This window comes from Oncorhynchus masou, unplaced genomic scaffold (genome assembly GCF_036934945.1).
Source record: "Oncorhynchus masou masou isolate Uvic2021 unplaced genomic scaffold, UVic_Omas_1.1 unplaced_scaffold_2122, whole genome shotgun sequence".
NCBI classification, from domain to species: Eukaryota; Metazoa; Chordata; class Actinopteri; order Salmoniformes; family Salmonidae; genus Oncorhynchus; species Oncorhynchus masou.
Window position 1 is genome coordinate 1 of NW_027008600.1, and position 15,000 is coordinate 15,000.

Below are 15,000 nucleotides of genomic sequence, written 5' to 3' on the forward strand. Positions count from 1 at the left end.
AAGGCTGTGAACGGTCTGAGAAGGGCCTTCTGGGCCATCAAGAGGAACATAAAACTCAACATCCCAATTCAGGTCTGGCAAAACATTCTACTGTAGAACCCATTAATCTGTAGAACCCATTAATCTGTAGAACCCATTAATCTGTAGAACCCATTCATCTGTAGAGCCCATTGCCCTTTATGGTTGTGAGGTCTGGGGTCCGCTCACCAACCAATTATTCACTAAATGGGAAACCCAATATAGATTCTGCAGAATTCTGCCAAAATATCAAATGAACACCAAATAATGCAGAGCAGAATTAGGCCGATACCCGCTAGTTAACAAAATCCAGAAGAGAGCTGTTCAATTCTACAACCACCTAAAAGGAAGAGATGCCCACACATGTCCACCACAGAGCCATCACCTACAGAGAGAGGAACCTGGAGAAGAGTCCCCTAAGCAAGCTGGTCCTGGGGCTCTGTTCACAAACACACCCCACAGAGCCCCAGGACAGCAGCACAATTAGACCCAACCAAATCATGAGAAAACAAAAAGATAATTACTTGACACACTGGAAAAAAATCAACCAAATAACTGAGCAAACTAGAACACTATTTGGCCCTAAACTGAGGGTACACAGCGGCAGAATACCTGACCACTGTGACTGACCCAAACTTAAGAAAAGCTTTGACTATGTACAGACTCAGTGAGCATAGCCTTGCTATTGAGAAAGGCCGCCGTAGGCAGACATGGCTCTCAAGGGAAGACAGGCTATGTGCTCACTGCCCACAAAATGAGGTGGAAACTGAGCTGCACTTCCTAACCTCCTGCCCAATGTATGACCATATTAGAGAGACATATTTCCCTCAGATTACACAGATCCACAAAGAATTAGAAAACAAATCAAACATTGGTAAACTCCCATATCTACAGTGTGACATCACAGCAGCGAGATGTGTGGCCCGTTGCCATGACAAAAGGGAAACCAGTGGAACACAAACAACATTGTAAATAACAACAATATGTATATGTTTATTTATCTAACCCCACTATTCATACTACAACTATTTACACGTTGCTAAAATGATTGAAATGTCTATATATATTTTTAAGTGCAATATTTATTGTTAAATTCTAATAGTTTGTTGTTAATGTTGTTTTGTGTCTTTTCACTTCTGTTAATAGTTTATTTCACTTTCTTTGGAAATATAAACACATGTTTTCCATGCCAATAAAGGCCCACTGAGTTGAGAGGAGGCCCACTGAGTTGAGAGGAGGCCCACTGAATTGAGAGGAGGCCCACTGAATTGACGGGAGGCCCACTGAATTGACAGGAGGCCCACTGAGTTGAGAGGAGGCCCACTGAATTGAGAGGAGGCCCACTGAATTGAGAGGAGGCCCACTGAATTGAGAGGAGGCCCACTGAATTGAGAGGATGCCCACTGAGTTGAGAGGAGGCCCACTGAATTGAGAGGAGGCCCACTGAATTGAGAGGAGGCCCACTGAATTGACGGGAGGCCCACTGAATTGACAGGAGGCCCACTGAATTGAGAGGAGGCCCACTGAATTGAGAGGAGGCCCACTGAATTGACAGGAGGCCCACTGAATTGACAGGAGGCCCACTGAGTTGAGAGGAGGCCCACTGAGTTGAGAGGAGGCCCACTGAGTTGAGAGGAGGCCCACTGAGTTGAGAGGAGGCCCACTGAGTTGAGAGGAGGCCCACTGAATTGAGAGGAGAGTACACAGTCATTAGCCCTCTCTGGGCTCAATTACCTGGAACATCCAGGGGAGCATCTAGGGGGGGGGACACATGTTACAACCAGCAGTGTATAAACCTTCCTCAGGTCTCCATATCTAACTCCTGCAGCAGACACCGGTCCTTCCAGACAGTCCTGGAACACAATGTCTATCTAAATAGATCGCTAAGTTGTTTAGACTCATAACAGTCAATAGTATCTAGAGTCTGGACTCTGGACCACTAAGTTGTTTAGACTCATAACAGTCAATACTATCTAGACTCTGGACCGCTAAGTTGTTTAGACTCATAACAGTCAATACTCTCTAGAGTCTGGACCGCTAAGTTGTTTAGACTCATAACAGTCAATACTATCTAGAGTCTGGACTCTGGACCGCTAAGTTGTTTAGACTCATAACAGTCAATACTATCTAGAGTCTGGACTCTGGACCACTAAGTTGTTTAGACTCATAACGTCAATTAATACCCTGGTAGTTGGTGTTTGGTAGTTGGTGTTTGGGACCACTAAGTTGTTTAGTTTAACGTAGTTAGTGTTTGGTAGTTAGTGTTTGGTAGTTGGTGTTTGGCAGTTGGTGTTTGGCAGTTGGTGTTTGGCAGTTGGTGTTTGGTAGTTGGTGTTTGGTAGTTAGTGTTTGGCAGTTGGTGTTTGGCAGTTGGTGTTTGGCAGTTGGTGTTTGGTAGCTTGGTGTTTGGTAGCTGGTGTTTGGCAGTTGGTGTTTGGCAGTTGGTGTTTGGCAGTTGGTGTTTGGCAGTTGGTGTTTGGCAGTTGGTGTTTGGCAGTTGGTGTTTGGCAGTTGGTGTTTGGCAGTTGGTGTTTGGTAGTTGGTGTTCGATGGTTTGCATTCTTACGTTCTTCATCTTGAATGACTCTTCCTCCAGTCTCTCGACAGCCAGGATATTCTCTATAGGGATTCTGCAGAGAGCGCCCTCACCTGGAGAAAACAATGTACTGCATCAGACACCAGAACAAACAGCTGTGTGTTTGTGTGCGTGTGTGTGTGGGTGTATTGGATGGTTTTCTCCCATTGCAGCTTAGCTTTGATTCCTGTTCACAAAGTTAATCATCAACACGATGAATCAACACACTGACTCTGTCTTTGGCCGTAATATAGAGGCGTCACTACAGACCCAGGGCTCGATCCCGGTCTGTATCACAACCGGCCGTGATCGGGAGTTCCATAGGGCGGTGCACAATTGGCCCAGTGTCGTCTGGGTTAGGGGAGGGGGGGGGGTTTACAAGTAGGCCATCATTGTAAATAAGAATTTGTTCGTAACTGACTTGATTAGTTAAATAAAGGTTAAATAAAATAGAGGATGTTGTTCCTACTGTGATCATTAGAACCCAAAACCAGATGGCAGCGCAAACCAACGCATTTAACCACGGTGAGGGACTGGAAACATGGACGAGTACAAACAGACAATCAAACAGGCAAAGATATATTATAGGGTCAAAGTGGAGTCGCAATTGTCAGGGACTCCAGAAAGTCCTGGATTATAAAAGAAAAACCAGCCAAGACGCGGACACAGACGCCTCACAGCCAGACAAGCTGAACACCTTTATCACCCCCCTTCGAGGAAAACAACTCACAGTCACCGACGTGGGCCCCCGCTGCTCACGAGGACCGAATCAAATCAAATCCAATGTTATTTTCAGGCTCCAGATCTCTGTAGCCGACGTGAGTAGAACATTCAAGCGTGTTAACCCTCGCAAGGCTGCCGGCCCGGGCGGCATCCCAAGCCGCGTTTTCAGAGCAACTGGCTGGAGTTTTTACCAACATCCCAGTCTGCTGTCCCCACTTGCTTCAAGATGGCCACCATTGTTCCTGTACCCAAGCAAGCTGAACTAAGTGACTATCGCCCTGTAGCACCGACTTCTGTCGTCATGAAGCGCTTTGAAAGGCGAGAATCTCCACCACACACGACACACTTGACCCACTATAATTTTCATGCTGCCCCAACGTTGACTCCCTCTGCTGGGAGGACACAGGCTGGGCACCCCGACGCTGATGGCTCCAAGTAGAGGTAACTAGGGGAGCGTGCCAACCAGCCGTGCAGGCCACATAAAGGGAGAGACAGGCACGGCGTCTGAGGAGAAGGACCGAGCAGAACCTCAGTTATTTTGTTATGTTTATTTTGTTTCCAAGTAAAGTCAGGTTTTCTGACTAGAAACTCCCCGTCTCTGTGTTCATCTCTGCAAACTCAACCCAACACCCCATGGTTTACCACACGGGGGGTATTTGGAAATAGCCCCAACCCCCACGGTTTACCACACGGGGGGGGTATTTGGAAACAGCCCCAACACCCATCGGTTTACCACACAGGGGGGTATTTGGAAATAGCCCCAACCCCCCACGGTTTACCACACGGGGGGTATTTGGAAATAGCCACAACACCCCACGGTTTACCACACGGGGGGGTATTTAGTGGATACCAACTAACTACACCTCTATGACACACAGTGGATACCATCTAACTACACCTCTATGACACACAGTGGATACCATCTAACTACACCTCTATAACACACAGTGGATACCATCTAACTACACCTCCATAACACATAGTGGATACCATCTAACTACACCTCTATAACACATAGTGGATACCATCTAACTACACCTCTATAACACACGGTTGATACCATCTAACGACACCTCTATAACACATAGTGGATACCATCTAACGAGACCTTGAGCACCCTGACAGACCAGACGTAGAACCAGGCCTGACAGACCAGACGTAGAACCAGGCCTGACAGACCAGACGTAGAACCAGGCCTGACAGACCAGACGTAGAACCAGGCCTGACAGACCAGACGTAGAACCAGGCCTGACAGACCAGACGTAGAACCAGGCTTGACAGACCAGACGTAGAACCAGGCCTGACAGACCAGACGTAGAACCAGGCCTGACAGACCAGACATAGAACCAGGCCTGACAGACCAGACGTAGAACCAGGCCTGACAACCCGTAGAGGAGCCCCCACAAACCTCCAGCCGTTACCTTTGGACTGGAGAACAGTAGGCTGGCTACACCTACCTTTGGTTTTGTGGTAGGTAAACTCATGGTTCGTGAGGCGAAACCACCTCTTCTTGAAGTTCTTCATCCCAAAACGGTTCCTCCCCTGGGCTCGCTTGATCATGAACCTGGAGAGAAGAAGAAATTAGTGACTGACTGAAGGAGGAAGCGAACGCCAGGAGAGATAAACAGACAGAGAGGTCTTCAGAGAAACACACAAGGTGAAGGACAGGCAGTAGTGAGTCTGGGGCCTGATCCAATACCACTGTAGAGATACCAGGTTATATAGGTTCAGTAGTGGGTCTGGGGCCTGATCCAATACTACTGTAGAGATACCAGGTTATATAGGTTCAGTAGTGAGTCTGGGGCCTGATCCAATACCACTGTAGAGATACCAGGATATATAGGTTCAGTAGTGAGTCTGGGGCCTGATCCAATACCACTGTAGAGATACCAGGTTATATAGGTTCAGTAGTGAGTCTGGGGCCTGATCCAATACCACTGTAGAGATACCAGGTTATATAGGTTCAGTAGTGGGTCTGGGGCCTGATCCAATACCACTGTAGAGATACCAGGTTATATAGGTTCAGTAGTGAGTCTGGGGCCTGATCCAATACTACTGTAGAGATACCAGGTTATATAGGTTCAGTAGTGAGTCTGGGGCCTGATCCAATACTACTGTAGAGATACCAGGTTATATAGGTTCAGTAGTGAGTCTGGGGCCTGATCCAATACTACTGTAGAGATACCAGGTTATATAGGTTCAGTAGTGAGTCTGGGGCCTGATCCAATACCACTGTAGAGATACCAGGTTATATAGGTTCAGTAGTGAGTCTGGGGCCTGATCCAATACCACTGTAGAGATACCAGGTTATATAGGTTCAGTAGTGAGTCTGGGGCCTGATCCAATACCACTGTAGAGATACCAGGTTATATAGGTTCAGTAGTGAGTCTGGGGCCTGATCCAATACCACTGTAGAGATACCAGGTTATATAGGTTCAGTAGTGAGTCTGGGGCCTGATCCAATACCACTGTAGAGATACCAGGTTATATAGGTTCAGTAGTGGGTCTGGGGCCTGATCCAATACCACTGTAGAGATACCAGGTTATATAGGTTCAGTAGTGAGTCTGGGGCCTGATCCAATACCACTGTAGAGATACCAGGTTATATAGGTTCAGTAGTGAGTCTGGGGCCTGATCCAATACCACTGTAGAGATACCAGGTTATATAGGTTCAGTAGTGGGTCTGGGGCCTGATCCAAAACCACTGTAGAGATACCAGGTTATATAGGTTCAGTAGTGAGTCTGGGGCCTGATCCAATACTACTGTAGAGATACCCCAGTGTTATATAGGTTCAGTAGTGGGTCTGGGGCCTGATCCAATACCACTGTAGAGATACCAGGTTATATAGGTTCAGTAGTGAGTCTGGGGCCTGATCCAATACCACTGTAGAGATACCAGGTTATATAGGTTCAGTAGTGAGTCTGGGGCCTGATCCAATACCACTGTAGAGATACCAGGTTATATAGGTTCAGTAGTGAGTCTGGGGCCTGATCCAATACCACTGTAGAGATACCAGGTTATATAGGTTCAGTAGTGAGTCTGGGGCCTGATCCAATACCACTGTAGAGATACCAGGTGATATAGGTTCAGTAGTGAGTCTGGGGCCTGATCCAATACCACTGTAGAGATACCAGGATATATAGGTTCAGTAGTGAGTCTGGGGCCTGATCCAATACCACTGTAGAGATACCAGGATATATAGGTTCAGTAGTGGGTCTGGGGCCTGATCCAATACTAAACCCCTCTGTGTTCTCTCTCTTACCCCCAACCCCCCAGTGTTACCCCCTGTGTTCTCTCTCTTACCCCTAACCCCCTCAGTGTTACCCCCTGTGTTCTCTCTCTTACCCCCAACCCCCTCAGTGTTACCCCCTGTGTTCTCTCTCTCTTACCCCTAACCCCCTCAGTGTTACCCCCTGTGTTCTCTCTCTTACCCCTAACCCCCAGTGTTACCCCCTGTGTTCTCTCTCTTACCCCCAACCCCCTCAGTGTTACCCCCTGTGTTCTCTCCACTCTTACCCCTAACCCCCAGTGTTACCCCTGTGTTCTCTCTCTCTTACCCCTAACCCCCTCAGTGTTACCCCTGTGTTCTCTCCACTCTTACCCCTAACCCCCTCAGTGTTACCCCCTGTGTTCTCTCTCTCTTACCCCTAACCCCCCAGTGTTACCCCCTATGTTCTCTCTCTTACCCCCAACCCCAGTGTTACCCCTGTGTTCTCTCTCTTTACCCACTACCCTGACAGTGTTTACCCCCTGTGTTATCTCTCTTATCCTAACCCCTCAGTGTTACCCCTGTGTTCTCTCTTACCCCCAACCCCTCAGTGTTACCCTCTGTGTTCTCTTCTTACCCCTAACCCCTCAGTGTTACCCCCTGTGTTCTCTCTCTTACCCCCAACCCCTCAGTGTTACCCCCTGTGTTCTCTCTTACCCACTACCCCCTCAGTGTTACCCCCTGTGTTCTCTCTCTTACCCCCAACCCCCCAGTGTTACCCCCTCCGTTCCACTCACCCCCAACCCCCCAGTGTTACCCCCTCTGTTCTCTCTCTTACCCCCAACCCCCCAGTGTTACCCCCTGTGTTCTCTCTCTCTTACCCCCAACCCCCAGTGTTACCCCCTGTGTCTCTCTCCTTACCCTAACCCCCCTCAGTGTTACCCCCTGTGTGTCTCTCTTACCCTGATAACCCCCTCAGTGTTACCCCCTGACAGCTCTCTCTTACCCTCTTTCAGCATGATGGGAGTCTCGATACTCTTCTGGTTCCATCTCCCTGACACCAGATTAGGTCCAGGAACTACAGACAGACAGAGGGCGCATCTCAAATTTACATTTGACATTTTAGTCATTTTAATAGACTCTCTGATCCAGAGCAGCCTTAGGGAGCAATTATCTTTACGTGCCTTGCTCAAGGGCACATCGGCAGATTTTTCACCTAGTCATCTCGGGGATTTGAACAGGTGACCTTTCAGGCTACTGCACAACGCTCTGAAATCGCTTCTGCTACCTCTGCCAAATCACACCCTATTCACTATGTAGTGCACTACTTCTGACCAGAGCCGGGAGGAACATCCCCTCCGCCACACAGACTATCAACACGGGGCCCCCCAGGGGTGTGTGCTTAGCCCCCTCCTGTAACCACTGTTTACCCACAACTGTGTGGCCATGCACGACAACTCCATCATCAAATATGCTGGACGGACGACGGTGGTAGGGCCTGATCACCGACAGGGAGGAGACAGCCAATAGGGAGGAGGGAGGAGACCTGGTGGTAGGCCTGATCACCAACAGGGAGGAGACAGCCTATAGGGAGGAGGGAGGAGACCTGGTGGTAGGGCTTGTTCACAGACAACGATGAGACAGCCTATAGGGAGGAGGGAGGAGACCTGGTGGTAGGCCTGATCACCGACAACGATGAGACAGCCTATAGGGAGGAGGGAGGAGACCTGGTGGTAGGGCCTGATCACCGACAGGGAGGAGACAGCCTATAGGGAGGAGGGAGGAGACCTGGTGGTAGGGCTTGTTCACCGACAGCGATGAGACAGCCTATAGGGAGGAGGGAGGAGACCTGGTGGTAGGCCTGATCACCGACAACGATGAGACAGCCTATAGGGAGGAGGGAGGAGACCTGGTGGTAGGGCCTGATCACCGACAGGGAGGAGACAGCCTATAGGGAGGAGGGAGGAGACCTGGTGGTAGGGCCTGATCACCAACAACGATGAGACAGCCTATAGGGAGGAGGGAGGAGACCTGGTGGTAGGGCCTGATCACCAACAGGGAGGAGACAGCCTATAGGGAGGAGGGAGGAGACCTGGTGGTAGGGCCTGATCACCAACAGGGAGGAGACAGCCTATAGGGAGGAGGGAGGAGACCTGGTGGTAGGGCCTGATCACCAACAGGGAGGAGACAGCCTATAGGGAGGAGGGAGGAGGTCAGAGACCCTGACAGTGTGGTGCCATGACAACAACCTCTCTCTCAACGTCAGCAAGCTGATGGTGGACTACAGGAAACGGTGGGAGGATTCACCCCCCCCCCCCACCCCGTCGACGGAGCCGCAGAGGAGAGGGTCGGCTGGTCAGTACCAGAACCTTAGAGCTCTCATTCAGACCACTGGGGGCTGGTCAGTACCAGGACCTTAGAGCTCTCGCTCTGATCACTGGGGGCTGGTCAGTAGCAGGACTATAGAGCTCTCGTTCTGATCACTGGGGGCTGGTCAGTACCAGAACCTTAGAGCTCTCATTCAGATCACTGGGGGCTGGTCAGTACCAGGACCTTAGAGCTCTCGCTGATCACTGGGGGCTGGTCAGTACCAGGACCTTAGAGCTCTCGTTCTGATCACTGGGGGCTGGTCAGTAGCAGGACTACAGAGCTCTCATTCAGACCACTGGGGGCTGGTCAGTAGCAGGACCTTAGAGCTCTCATTCTGACCACTGGGGGCTGGTCAGTACCAGGACCTTAGAGCTCTCATTCTGACCACTGGGGGCTGGTCAGTACCAGGACCTTAGAGCTCTCATTCTGACCACTGGGGGCTGGTCAGTAGCAGGGCCTTAGAGCTCTCATTCAGACCACTGGGGGCTGGTCAGTACCAGGACCTTAGAGCTCTCATTCAGACCACTGGGGGCTGGTCAGTACCAGGACCTTAGAGCTCTCATTCTGACCACTGGGGGCTGGTCAGTACCAGGACCTTAGAGCTCTCGTTCTGAACACTGGGGGCTGGTCAGTACCAGGACCTTAGAGCTCTCATTCAGACCACTGGGGGCTGGTCAGTACCAGGACTATAGAGCTCTCATTCAGACCACTGGGGGCTGGTCAGTAGCAGGACTATAGAGCTCTCGTTCAGACCACTGGGGGCTGGTCAGTACCAGAACCTTAGAGCTCTCATTCAGACCACTGGGGGCTGGTCAGTACCAGGACTATAGAGCTCTCATTCAGACCACTGGGGGCTGGTCAGTACCAGGACCTTAGAGCTCTCATTCAGACCACTGGGGGCTGGTCAGTACCAGGACCTTAGAGCTCTCATTCAGACCACTGGGGGCTGGTCAGTACCAGGACTATAGAGCTCTCATTCAGACCACTGGGGGCTGGTCAGTAGCAGGACTACAGAGCTCTCATTCAGACCACTGGGGGCTGGTCAGTAGCAGGGCCTTAGAGCTCTCATTCAGACCACTGGGGGCTGGTCAGTAGCAGGACTATAGAGCTCTCATTCAGACCACTGGGGGCTGGTCAGTAGCAGGACTATAGAGCTCTCATTCTGATCACTGGGGGCTGGTCAGTAGCAGGACTATAGAGCTCTCATTCAGACCACTGGGGGCTGGTCAGTAGCAGGACCTTAGAGCTCTCATTCTGATCACTGGGGGCTGGTCAGTAGCAGGACTACAGAGCTCTCATTCTGACCACTGGGGGCTGGTCAGTAGCAGGACCTTAGAGCTCTCGTTCTGAACACTGGGGGCTGGTCAGTACCAGGACCTTAGAGCTCTCATTCTGATCACTGGGGGCTGGTCAGTACCAGAACCTTAGAGCCCTCATTCAGACCACTGGGGGCTGGTCAGTACCAGGACCTTAGAGCTCTCATTCTGATCACTGGGGGCTGGTCAGTACCAGAACCTTAGAGCTCTCATTCAGACCACTGGGGGCTGGTCAGTACCAGAACCTTAGAGCTCTCATTCTGATCACTGGGGGCTGGTCAATAGCAGGACCTTAGAGCTCTCATTCTGATCACTGGGGGCTGGTCAGTACCAGGACCTTAGAGCTCTCATTCAGACCACTGGGGGCTGGTCAGTACCAGAACCTTAGAGCTCTCATTCTGAGCACTGGGGGCTGGTCAGTACCAGGACCTTAGAGCTCTCATTCAGACCACTGGGGGCTGGTCAGTACCAGGACCTTAGAGCTCTCATTCTGATCACTGGGGGCTGGTCAGTAGCAGGACTACAGAGCTCTCATTCAGATCACTGGGGGCTGGTCAGTACCAGAACCTTAGAGCTCTCATTCTGATCACTGGGGGCTGGTCAGTACCAGGACCTTAGAGCTCTCATTCAGATCACTGGGGGCTGGTCAGTACCAGAACCTTAGAGCTCTCATTCAGACCACTGGGGGCTGGTCAGTAGCAGGTACTTAGAGCTCTCGTTCTCCCCGCCACAGAGACTCACGTTCTTCACAGCGTCGCCATACTTCTGCTCGTTGAAGTAATCGTAGAAGGCCGCCATGTAAGTCTCTTTAAAACTGGCTGATTTGGACTTGGCCAGGCTACCCAGGGTCTGGATGGTCTTTGAGATGAGGGTGAGGGTCCGAGACGTGGCGGGGTCCTGAGGAGGAGACTGAGGTTAGAACACTACCGACACGCAACATACTAACACACTGTGACCCACAACATACTAACACTATCGACACGCAACATACTAACACACTGTGACCCACAACATACTAACACACTGTGACACGCAACATACTAACACACTGTGACCCACAACATACTAACACACTGTGACCCACAACATACTAACACACTGTGACCCACAACATACTACACACTGTGACCCACAACCTACTAACACACTGTGACCCACAACATACTAACACACTGTGACCCACAACATACTAACACTACCGACACACAACATACTAACACACTGTTAACCACAACATACTAACACTACCGACACGCAACATACTAACACACTGTGACCCACAACATACTAACACACTGTGACCCACAACATACTAACACACTGTGACCCACAACATACTAACACACTGTGACCCACAACATACTAACACACTGTGACCCACAACATACTAACACACTGTGACCCACAACATACTAACACACTGTGACCCACAACATACTAACACACTGTCACCCACAACCTACTAACACACTGTCAACCACAACATACTACACACTACCGACACACAACATACTAACACACTGTGACCCACAACATACTAACACACTGTGACCCACAACATACTAACACTGTGACCCACAATCTACTAACACACTGTGACCCACAACATACTAACACACTGTGACCCACAACATACTAACACACTGTGACCCACAACATACTAACACACTGTGACCCACAACATACTAACACACTGTGACCCACAACATACTACACACTGTGACCCACAACATACTATACACTGTGACCCACAACATACTACACACACTGTGACCCACAACATACTAACACACTGTGACCCACAACATACTAACACACTGTGACCCACAACATACTAACACACTGTGACCCACAACATACTAACACACTGTGACCCACAACATACTAACACACTGTGACCCACAACATACTAACACACTGTGACCCACAACATACTAACACACTGTGACCCACAACATACTAACACACTGTGACCCACAACATACTAACACACTGTGACCCACAACATACTACACACTGTGACCCACAACATACTAACACACTGTGACCCACAACATACTAACACACTGTGACCCACAACATACTAACACACTGTGACCCACAACATACTAACACACTGTTAACCACAACATACTAACACACTGTGACCCACAACATACTAACACACTGTGACCCACAACATACTACACACTGTGACCCACAACATACTAACACACTGTGACCCACAACATACTAACACACTGTGACCCACAACATACTAACACACTGTGACCCACAACATACTAACACACTGTGATCCACAACATACTAACACACTGTGACCCACAACATACTAACACACTGTGACCCACAACATACTAACACACTGTGACCCACAACATACTAACACACTGTGACCCACAACATACTAACACACTGTGACCCACAACATACTAACACACTGTGACCCACAACATACTAACACACTGTGACCCACAACATACTAACACACTGTGACCCACAACATACTAACACACTGTGACCCACAACATACTAACACACTGTGACCCACAACATACTAACACACTGTGACCCACAACATACTAACACACTGTGACACACAACATACTAACACACTGTGACCCACAACATACTAACACACTGTTAACCACAACATACTAACACACTGTGACCCACAACACTGTGACCCACAACATACTATCACACTGTGACCCACAACATACTAACACACTGTTAACCACAACATACTAACACACTGTGACCCACAACATACTAACACACTGTTAACCACAACATACTAACACACTGTGACCCACAACATACTAACACACTGTGACCCACAACATACTAACACACTGTGAACCACAACATACTAACACACTGTTAACCACAACATACTAACACACTGTTAACCACAACATACTAACACACTGTTAACCACAACATACTAACACACTGTGGCCCACAACATACTAACACACTGTGACCCACAACATACCAACACACTGTGACCCACAACATACTAACACACTGTTAACCACAACCTACCAACACACTGTGACCCACAACATACTAACACACTGTTAACCACAACATACCAACACACTGTTAACCACAACATACTAACACACTGTTAACCACAACATACTAACACACTGTGACCCACAACATACTAACACACTGTTAACCACTGTTAACCACAACATACCAACACACTGTTAACCACAACATACTAACACACTGTTAACCACAACATACTAACACACTGTGACCCATAACATACTAACACACTGTGACCCACAACATACTAACACACTGTGACCCACAACATACCAACACACTGTGACCCACAACATACTAACACACTGTTAACCACAACCTACCAACACACTGTGACCCACAACATACTAACACACTGTTAACCACAACATACCAACACACTGTTAACCACAACATACTAACACACTGTTAACCACAACATACTAACACACTGTGACCCACAACATACTAACACACTGTTAACCACAACATACCAACACACTGTTAACCACAACATACTAACACACTGTTAACCACAACATACTAACACACTGTGACCCATAACATACTAACACACTGTGACCCACAACATACTAACACACTGTGACCCACAACATACTAACACACTGTGACCCACAACATACCAACACACTGTTAACCACAACATACCAACACACTGTGACCCACAACATACTAACACACTGTTAACCACAACATACTAACACACTGTGACCCACAACATACTAACACACTGTGACCCACAACATACTAACACACTGTTAACCACAGCAGGGTGAATTCTGTATTAAACACTGTGACCCACAGCAGGGTGAATTCTGTATTAAACACTGTGACCCACAGCAGGGTGAATTCTGTATTAAACACTGTGACCCACAGCAGGGTGAATTCTGTATTAAACTACTGTGACCCACAGCAGGGTGAATTCTGTATTAAACACTGTGACCCACAGCAGGGTGAATTCTGTATTAAACACTGTTAACCACAGTAAGGTGAATTCTGTATTAAACACTATGACCCGCAGCAGGGTGAATTCTGTATTAAACACTGTGACCCACAGCAGGGTGAATTCTGTATTAAACACCGTGACCCACAGCAGGGTGAATTCTGTATTAAACACCGTGACCCGCAGCAGGGTGAATTCTGTATTAAACACTGTGACCCGCAGCAGGGTGAATTCTGTATTAAACACTGTGACCCACAGCAGGGTGAATTCTGTATTAAACACTGTGACCCACAGCAGGGTGAATTCTGTATTAAACACTGTGACCCACAGCAGGGTGAATTCTGTATTAAACACTGTGACCCACAGCAGGGTGAATTCTGTATTAAACACTGTGACCCACAGCAGGGTGAATTCTGTATTAAACACTGTGACCCACAGCAGGGTGAATTCTGTATTAAACACTGTGACCCGCAGCAGGGTGAATTCTGTATTAAACACTCAAGGAGCTCGAAGTGTGTTCTCACCGGGTGATGCGGGCGCAGCTGGAACAGGTTGGGAGAGAGGATGGCCGGGGCGAAGAATCGCAGGAAGATGAAACTACTGACGGCTGTGTACCTCACATCCTGGTCGACTACAGAAACACACAGAGGGGATGTTAGCACAGTGCAGCAGGGGGCAGTGCAGCCAATCAGACTAGAGTTTCCACCTACTGGAGAAGAAAAACCCAATGATAAACACTGTGACCCACAACATACTAACACACTGACAGGAAGTAAACAGGAAAAA

General features: G+C 48.8%; 1 pseudogene; it reads right to left on the reverse strand.

The window, feature by feature from the left end:
- Positions 1 to 12: 12 nt before the first annotated feature.
- Positions 13 to 15,000, reverse strand: part of LOC135532933 (ras GTPase-activating protein 3-like) — a 74,470-nt pseudogene continuing 59,482 nt past the window's right edge.